The following is a 10,301-nucleotide window of genomic DNA, read 5'->3' on the forward strand; positions in this document are numbered from 1 at the left end:
TCCATCCATCCATCCATCCATCCATCCATCCATCCATCCATCCATCCCCTCGCCGGCAGCGGCATCATTTCCATGACAACACCCGGCGGAGAGAGCCCGGCTCCGGCGGCCGCCCCCCGCCCGGGGCACGGCTCGCTCGGACAGAAGCGGCATCCCGGGCGCACACACCGGGAGGCGAAAGTTGTCCTCCGCTCGCCGAGCTCCGAGCGCGGCGCCGCAACTTTCCCCGCCCGCCCCGTACGTACTCGGCTGCTGTGGGGGTTCCGTCTTTACATCCAGGCGCCCGCTCCCTCTCAGGCGCTGTCCAGCGGCCGTGGGGCACGGCGGGGTTGCCGGGCGGCTGCGGTTCCACACCGCGCGCTCCCCGCGGGCATGGGAAGGGCCCTCCGGAGCCCCGCGAGCCGCTGCCGGGCGGGCGCCACGCTTCGTCCCCGCGGCGGCTGCGAGCGCCCCGCGGTGCGCGTGCGGCGGTGCCGGGAGAGAGGACGGCGGCGGCTGCTCCGCGCTGCTCTCCGCTGCCTCGCTCGGAACGTCATTTATGTGAGAGCGGCCCTAGCGGCCTCTCCATAGAGCGGCTGGAATGCGAAACGTCAATAGTGACGCCATGGGAGCCTGACGCTACTGACCCCCCCCCCTTCGCCGCACGGTGCGCGCCGCGCGCCCGTCGCTGAGTGCCGAGCGGTGCCGAGCCGCGCTGAGTGCTGAGTGCCGAACCGTGCCGAACCGTCTCGAACCGTGCCGAACCGTGCCGAACCGAACCGAGCCCCACGGCGCGCTGCAGGCGGCCGCACCGCAGTGGGAAGGGCTCGGAGCCGGCTGCATCGGGAGCCGCTCTGAGGCTGATTAAATACCTCTATGATGATGATGAATGTGATTATTATTGTTGTTATTATTATTGTTGTTGTGATGCTTAGTATTCAACGACAGCGGCGGCCGCGCCGCGGTGGTGTTCGCAAAGGCTGAGCGCTGGGCGCTGAAGGGGCCGGGAAGCTGCGCTGCCCCACGGCCGGCGCTGCCGGCAGTGACCCGGGAATCTTTTCTCCGCTTTTTCTTTTTTCTTTTTTTTTTTTTTCCCCCTCATTTTCCCTCCGTTCCTTTTTTCCCCCTTTTTTCTTTTTTCTTTTCTTTTCTTTTTTTTTTTTTTCACTTTTCTCTTTTATTTTTCCTGTCTTTTTTTCCCCCTTTATTTTTAATTTTCTATTATCTCCAGTTTTTTTTTCTCTATTTCTCTTTTTCATATTTTTCCTTTCTTTCTTTTTCCTTTCTTTTCGACTTTTTTTTCCCCCCCCCTTTTTTTTTCTTTTGTAATATACACTCCTTGTTATTTCCCTCCGTTTCTTCACCCCGGGGCCGCCCTCCCGCAGCAGCCAGCCGCCCGTAAGTTGCAGCAGGGGCCGCTCCGGCTGTATGTCTGTCTGTGTGTGTCCGCCTCTCTGTGTCCTCCCGTGTCTGTCAGTGTGCCTCTCTCTGTGTCCGCCTGCGTGCCCGTCCGTCCGCGCGTGCCCGTCTGTCTGTGTACCACGGTGCACCACGGCGCACCACGGTTACAGGCGGCCTTTACACGGCCCGGCCCGGGAACTGCGGGGCGCTCCGCGGAGGAGGGCCTTTCGCCTCTGCCCGCCCAGTGCCCTCTGTACCGTTCCGCGGCCCCGAGCCCGCGGGGCCTCCCCCCTCTCACCCCCCCCCGGGGATGCCGCCGGGCTCCCCGCGCAGCGGCGCTTCCCCTGCGGCCGTCGCCGGCCCCCGGCGGGGCCAATCAGCGGCCGTACGTCACGGCGGAACGCCGTCCTCGCGCCGCCGCGGCCAATCCACGCACAGGACGCGGCGGGCCCCGCTCCAAGGGGCGGGGCGCGGCGCGCTGACGCACGGCGGCCGCGTCATTGACGCAAGCGGCGTTGCTAAATTTAGCCGCTGGCCCCGCGCGCGGGAGGGGGCGGGGCCGGAGCCCATTGAGCGGCGGCCGCGGTAGCGCGGGGCGGGTGGGAGCGCGGTGCTATTTTTGGCCCCCCGGTTGCGGTCCGGCCAAACCAAATATAGGCGCGGGAGGGTAAAAATAGCGCGCCCGCCGGGGCCATTGTCACGGGGCCGCGCTCCCGCCCGCGCCCGGCTTGCTCCGCGCTCACGGGGGGCGGGGGGGCCGCCCTCCGGGTCGGCGACACCCGGCAGTGCGTGGGTGGGTGCGCGGGAGGGGGTTTCCCCGCCAGGCTACGAGGAGCGGAGGGACTGCGGGACGAACCGTTCCCTCTCCTCCACCCCCCTTCGTCCGGGACGCGCGTGGAAGCGGCGTGTTTCCGCCGCGGGGATGCCCCGCTGGGCGGCGGCGGGGATACCCCTGCGTGACGCAGCGGAGCGCGGCGGGGCGGCGGCGGTGACCTCACGGCGGCGGCTCGGGGCCTCCCCCCGGCGGCTGAGTAAGCGCCGGGAGGAGCGAGGAGGCCGGGCGGGGGGATCCCCTTTGATGGCGCTCCGACTCGGGCCGGCGGCACTTTCCGCGCTCCGTCGCTGTCGTCTCCGTTCTGGCTGCCGTGAATGGGCTGTGCCCCACCGACGCCGAACCGGGGGGTCCCGGCAGCGCCCCGCTCCCACCCGCGTGCGCGTCCACCGCGCGGCTCGGCCGCCTCCTCGAGCCGTCTCCCACGGCGTGCAAATAGCGTCATCCGGGGAGGCTAAAAAAACACACGATCCACCCCAAAGCGACGACGAGAGAGCTTTAAAATGATCCGCCGGGAGCTATTTCGGGCGGCGCTGCGCGGGGAGCTGGATGTGGGGGAACGGAGGCGAGCGGCCGCCGAGCTGCGTGTCCGCGCGTGGGGCTGAGCGCTTCCTGCGGGAGCGGGGCCCGCCGCCCGGCGGGGATTGATTACGGCAGAGGTCAGGCACCGTGCGCTGCGTGCTTTGGAGGGAGTCGGAAGGAAATCCTTCGTGCGAGGAGCTCCCGGCCGCGGGATAAGGCGTGGGCAGAGGGAGAGAAGGGCTGGGAACGAGCAGCCGGGACAGGCCGAGGGCTTTCCTCGCAGTTCTCTCTCATGTGTTTGGTCATAAGCACAAACAACTTGGTGAGAAACTCCTTGCTGGAGCTTGCAGTTGTCTTCTGCGAGACCAGATCTCTAATTTCCGGGTTCGAGGCGGTGAAAATGCCACTGCTATTTGCTGCAGAATTTAGGTACTTTAGTCAAAAATAAATCCCATCCAGCTGCCATCTGTCCATGGCATCAGCAGTGGCATAGCGGTGCTGTTCACAAGGCCATCCAGTCCAACCTCCTAAATCAAAGTGCATCCCTCTGCATCACATACAAACCTCCCTCCCTCCAGGAAACCAGACATTCTTCAGCCAGGATGCTGCTTTCTAGGAAAACCCCATCAGAGGATATCACACAACAGCTTGCACAACATGACCGTGGTCAAAGACTTTCCTCTGTCTGGGGTGGAGAGGTGAGGGTGGAGATGATAGAATGGCTTGGGTTGGAAGGGATCTCAAAGATCATTAGTTCCAACCTCCCAGCTGTGGGCAGAGTTACCAACTACTAAATCAGGCACTAGATAGGTTGCCCAGGGCCCATCCAGCTTGGTCTTGAACACCTCCTGGGGAATGTGAGCCAAATCACATTCCCCAGCTCCTAGAACCTGCTGTGATCCTTGTGTTGTGCTGGGTGGCATCTCAGTCGTCCCTTTGAAGTGGTGAAAGCACTTTCAGGCTGGTGCTTCAGGCTGTCTGATGGAGTGGAGGAGTTCTGTGCATCCATTCCTGCTGCAAGGATGTCTTATGTATTTTAACATTAAATGCCTACAGTGTGAAAATACTGCCATGGCCTTGCATGAACTTGCATTCTTGCCTCATGTGTCCTTTCTGTTGAGCATGATTTCTGTAATAACGGCTCCTCTTCTACTCCATGCTTTCCTAGAGAACCAGTAACATGGTGCTTATGTCATTCTAAGTCAGAGCAACTTTTTACATGGACAGATAGTGATAGGATGGGGGGAATAGCTAAAATAGATTTAGATTAGACCTAAAGAAGAAAGTAGTACTCAGATGATGGTGAGGCACTGGCACAGGCTGCTCAGAGCAGCTGCAGATCCCCATCCCTGGAGGGTTCAAGGCTGGGATGGGGTTTTGGTCTGGTGGAAGGTGTCTCTGTCTGTGGCAGGGGGGTGGAAGTAGATGGCCTTGAAGGTGCCCCATCCCTGGACACATCCCCCATCAGGCTGGACGGGGCTCTGAGCAACCTGATGTAGCTGTAGATGTCCCTGCTCATTGCAGGGGAGCTGGACTAGGTGACCTTTAAGGGTCTCTTCCAACTTAAATGATTCTGTAATTCTACAATTCTATTCTTTCAGGGGATACAGCATTAAAGACAACTGTACCAATGTTAACTTGGTCACCTAAGGCCTGTGTTGGGTTAGGTCTGAGCCAGAATCCTACCCCACAGAAGTATCCTGCCATACAGAGAATAAACATGGAAGGCTCTGGTATCGATCAAGGTGAATAAAGCCATTTGTGTCTCCCAGTGGAAAGGTGAGGTGCCTGTCACACACAGAGGTCATGGTGGGGAAGAGAACAAGGCCTAGGGCGTAGCTCAGCCTCTGCTATTGTGTCTGGCAGAGTGTCCCTTCCTAAATTAAGTCCTGATCTCGACTGAATTAAGTCCCGGTCTAATCTAGCTTTCCATCACACATTCATGGTCAAAAGGTTTTCGTTGTTTTTTTTTTTTTTTCCCCCAGCTAGAGAAATGGCCAGATGGCAAACGCTCAGGTTTTCCAACTGCCGTTGGATCGAGGCCCCACATTGGAAATTTCTGCCCCAAAGGAAGAAATTTTGAGAAAGATTCAAATGATTCCAACCAAATCTTTTATGAATGTTAGAAGTATGCGCAGTATGCTTTGTTCACAATGGCTCTGTTTTCCCAGACAGAAGCTCCACCAACTGGTGGAATTGCCCTGGAATTCTGCAATACCACAGATGGGAGGCCTGAATATTCCCGCGCTGACTCAGTCTGCTCACTTTGCCTGGCTTGCAAAGACAATAGGCAATTCTTTCTCGCTTGCAGGGATCCAAAATGAAAAGTAAAGAAGGTCACACGTTGAGGGAAGGCACGACTGCCTTTCAGACGAACCCACAGACCAAACTGTGATCACATTAAATGGAGGGCTTGTTGGGAATGTAATTCCTCCTGCCCACGTAAGAGCTGATTAGGAATAGGAGAAGCTGGGTCCAGACGAGGTTCAGACATGCAAGCATGGCAGATTATTAAATAAGGAGATGGAGGAACATTCAGAAGGATCTTAATTTGAGTACGTTAATTATGTAATAATGAAGGAGCTTTTAAGTGGATTTATTATGGATGCACAAGAATTCCACTTAGCTTTGGCCTTCATTTCTTCAGGGCAATCTTATTTGATTGTGTTCACTCGAATAAAAAAAAAGGGGGGGAGATGGTAAAAAGGAGGAAAAAAAAAGTCAGTTCTACTTAAAAATTAGGAAAGTAATAGGAATTATCATTATTATTTTGTGAGTTTTTTCTCCACAGTTTCCTTCTGAGCCTTTCATTTCCATAATTAATTCTTGACAGAACTGCCCATTTGCAGTTCCCAAGGAGTCACCTCTTTACTTAGTGCATGAAGTCCTTCGTAAACACAACATCATGACTGCAAAGACGATCATCATTTATATCAGATAACTACTTAGTCTTCTTCGGAGACACTGCAGTAATGGCAATGACCTCTAGATTTCCTTTTATCTACACACAGTGTTGCACTGGTTGCTCCTCTCCCCTCTTCTCAGTCCACCTTCTCCTCCTGCCCTAGTGTTTCCCTGCCCATTTATGACAGTTATCTCATGGCAGCATTATCTGAACTGCCCAGCATCAAGAAGACTCTCCACAGTTTCTTGGCTTCAAGGATTTCAGATGGGAACGAGGCTGACTTGGCTGCCAAGGCAATGGACCGTCAAGGTGTAGGTCTCACCTCATTTCTGACCCGGCTCACGCCTCTGCACAATGCCATTCATCTCTGCAGCTGGGGATTTAGGAGGTAAAAGCCACACAGATGGATGAACACTCAGTGCCATTATTTTTTATGCCTTACTAATACACAAGGCCTCGGATGCCTCAATTGCAGTGATTCTTCTTTTCTCATATGAAGAAATGAGTAACTGACCCAAGAACACTTAGGCTACTTCTTTTGAGCATCTTAAGGACCAGAAGTGGGTTAAACATAGGTTAAACACCAGCTTTCTCCAGTTGCAAGCAGAACTTCTGGTATCCACATCAGCTTGGATGCGCTGATAAATCAGCTCCACTTTTTTTTTTTTGCCACTGCCCTGCCTATGAGAGAGCAGAGCGCTGCATACGTCGCTCCAGGTTTGAGCGGCTAGTCCCAGCTCCAAAGGTGAGCTGTGAAGGCAGGCTCTGGCGTTGCGAACATCACTGAGAAGCGCAGAGCGGAGCCAAGCTCCGGGCTGCCCCAGCCCCAGGCAGGGCAGGGTGTTAACGCCGTACCCGGAGCCGCCTTACGCACGCTTCCTTGCGCAGCCTGGGAAAGCCCGTCCGGAGACCTGAACTAAAAGAGAAGCGGAACGGCGCTGCTCCGTCCCGTCCCGCCTCAGCGCCGCACGATGGCCGCCACCTTTCCCGGAAGCCGCCGGCGCGCGCCGAGCGTTTATTTTCCGTGGTTTTTCCCGCGTGGAGGAGGGGGATTCCCCCCCCACAGACACCCACGCCCCACCGTGACCTCTGCTCTGCCCCGCCCCGCGCCCGTCACGCGCCGCCGCCATCGCTCGGCTTCCCCCGCGGGGGCGTGGCTACAGGAGGGCGGGCACCCGGCCGAGCCCACGCCGCCCCGGCCCGGCCCCGCCCCCGAGCGCGTGCGGGCGGCACACAAACGGCCGAAGCGCCCCCTCCCCTCCCGCCTCCCGCCGGCTATAAATAGCTCACGCCGTGCGTGTGTCACGTTCCCATTACGTACGCCTTACGCTGACGCACGGGGGCGGTGCTCTCCGTGACGTCAGCGCGTGTCCGGCCAAGCTATAAATAAACTTCCGGCGGCGGGCGCCAGGGGCGGCTCTCCCCGGGGAGCGGCCCGCGGCGTCGTCATGGCGACCGCGGCCTGCCTTCCTGCCGCCGGCGGGCACGGCCCGCCTCCGAGCCCGCCCTGGGCCCGTTCGCGGCGTGCGCTCCGTAGCGGTGTGTTGTTAACAGGCCGCCGATGGCTTAGGCGGCCGTGCGACCTCCCTGGCCCGCTTACATGGCGGGCCCTGAGCTGCGGCGGCTCGCAGCCGCGTGTTTGAAATCGTTTGCCTTCAGGTGCTGACTGTGAGTTGGGAGCTCAGCAGGCACTTTGCAGTGGGATCGAGGCTGCGTGCAGGCGGAGCCTGCGGTGAAAGTGGCGGCTTCAGCTTAACCTGTTTGAGATCTCGTGCCCCGGCAGCTGGGATGCTGCACGAGTTTGTTGATAGCTGACGGTCTCTGGAAATCAGCGAGCATCTTTTTGTAAAGAGTGCATCTTGCCTGGATGTCGCATTCCAGACGCAGCTTCAGGGAGCGTGTGTCTATTTCTGTTGTGCTGTGGAAATGCAGATAAAGTATTCTGTGTTGCACAATGGGTGTCTCGGCAGGGTTAGCTGCAGCCTTCCAGGGAGCGGGTAATGCTTTTTTGGGCCTCTTTAGGCTGGCTCCCCAGGTCCGTCACTACCTGGGTAGGTAGCTTAACAACCACTTTGCCATGTAACAGTGCCTGCTGTGGCTGATCTCACCATCTACAGTTCACATTAGGCCCTAAGGGCTAAAGGTGTAGCAAGATAATTCATTTTGCCTGCAGCTGTGCTGGCTGAAGGTACAACTCTTCCCCTAGTGACTTGCAACCTTTCCTCTGCCGGAGTTACTGCCTACACAGCTCTGAAGTTAATGTTGGATAAGTGAGCAGCTGGGTGAACTGTACTAATATTGCCTTGAGCACACTCAAGAGGATTTGTGCAACCACTTGCTGGCAGCAGTTTGGACTTGGTTATGTATGGCATGTAGGTGATGATGTTATACAGCGTTAATACATTCACTTAATGGAGTCATATTGGAAAGAAAACTTGCTCCTAATTGAGGCATATGTGCAACTTTCTTGCAAGTTGATGATCTCTCTGGGCTTGAGTGAGTAGGTAAGCACTTGGGCAGTGTCCAAGCAGTAGTGTCTGTGGCTGTGCCCACAACAGTGCTTGATGCCTGAGTAACCTCTTCAGATTACTCTTTAGGAGACCACCTTTGACTTGCATGTTTGGGCATCCCATATGTTTTCTAAACACAGAAGACTGTTAGTTGTCAAAGAAATGTCTGCTTGACTTAACAACCTGCAGGAAAACAATTCTGGGAAAAGGAATCCAGTTCTAGTTTTCAAAGCGCTGCAAGACAGCGTAGTAATAAAACTGTTAACTAGTTCTGATTGTAAACTTTCTGGGCAGGGGATCATCTCAGCTGTGGAAGACTCATGCCTTTTATTCCTTTAGTCTTGGTGTGTCTTCCAAAGAATCTTTATGATGATTCAAAATAAATTGAAATAGCAGACACTACTCAATGCAACATTTATAGTACTTGGTGTTCTAGGAAATCCAGCTGTCTTCCTCACTGGTATGGATTATTTTTGTGCTTAATTCTGTTGGTCAACAAACAAGACTCCGCTGGTTTGCTTAAATTATAGTGTGTGAAGTACTTATGTTACTCGTTCTTTAATATAAGTGGAATTTTGAAATAACTTTGTTAAGAGAACTGGTGATTTCAGCGCTTGTGGAGTTCTATTAATTTGTGTGCGTGTGGGACATTTTGTGTGTTTAAAAACCATTTGGATGTGGTGCTTAGGGACATGATTTAGCGGAGGGTTGTTAGAGTTAGGATGCTATGGTCAGGTTGCGGTTGGAATTGATGATCCTTAAGGTCTTTTCCAACCTGAGCAATTCTATGATTCTTCTGATCAAGGGGAAGTCCTACAAGTAGTGGTGGGTTCAGTAGTCATGCTTGTCCTTTCATACCTCTAGTCAGTGTGCCTCCCTGTACCAGTTTTATTGGCATACTGGAAGTAGTAATGTTCTTTGAGAAGTTGAAGCATTTCTTAATCTTGCAGTTTGCTTTGGAGGTAGTACCATTTTATGATGTGTGTGGTTTGTTGGAGTGTCATATAGAGGCTGTGTTAGCCTACTAGGAGGTCAGATTTGATGTAACAGCTTCAGTCCTTAAGGAAAATTATTTGCTTCAGTAATTGTATTAGTGGGAAAACTCAGTGGTTCTACAGTTGCTTTATCTGTAAGGTTTATAGTTTGCTGGTGTTTTTTTTCTAGACAATGCGTGTGGCTACATGGGTGAGCTGAAACTAGGAGCAACTAGCAGCTAGCTTATCTGTGACTGATTTATTGGGACACTTTTTGCTATTGCAGTAAGGTAGATGATTTACAACACTGGCAGTGGGACAGCCAATATCTTTTCCTCTATCTCATGTCTCAAAGTACAAGTTCCACACCATCGGTAGCTGTCTAGAGGATGATGAAAGGATCTAGTTATGAACAAGCTCCATTACTAATCTCACTCTGAAGGCAGTGGAGGCAAGTTACAGTGCTGTCTTCCCAGGAGAGGTTTACTTAGTATTTCTGCCCTATGATATTTCAAATAGAACTTCAGATAGAGCTGTCATCCAGTGCTGTGGGTGGGCAAAATGGGATCTTTAGATGTAGTTGAACAAAAACACCGTTATCAAGCTTTCATTAAACTTATCTTGCGTGTTCTGCTAATGAGCTTTATGTCAATTGATGCCTAAAGGTCTCCTATAGATTACAAGTTGGCCATTTAAAGGTCGTTGATAGCAAAGGCATGTATACATACGATGAACTCTTATCCCAAGGAGGAAACTGAGTCAGGACTCTTGGCTGCAGACTGTGGAAAGCTGGCTTCAGTTCTCTCACCCCTCATTGCTGGTTCCCAAAGTCGTGTATGAAGAGGATGGAAAATGATGGAGAGTTGCAAGCGGTCTTGATAGTGCTCAACATAGTCATTTTTTGGGGGAGGGATTTCAGTTTAAATGGGTGGATGGTAATTTCACCAGTGTAGTGATTGTAGCTTGAATAGAAGATAAGCTAAAACAAGGAAAGAACTTTGGGAAAGCAGAGAAAGATGAATGTGACTTGGAGTCATAATGACATTTTAGGGTGTGCTAGAAATACAAAACACAGTTTACTTTCATATTGTCTCCCCAGTCTCAGATAACTCTTAATTCTCAGTGTTAGAAGTAAATGTCTTCCACACGTCTGTGATGAGGCCAACTGGCACTGTTTC

The sequence above is a fragment of the Lagopus leucura genome, unplaced genomic scaffold, assembly GCF_019238085.1.
Source record: "Lagopus leucura isolate 7727_CA_CO unplaced genomic scaffold, USGS_WTPT01 Super-Scaffold_100002, whole genome shotgun sequence".
Lineage (NCBI taxonomy): Eukaryota > Metazoa > Chordata > Aves > Galliformes > Phasianidae > Lagopus > Lagopus leucura.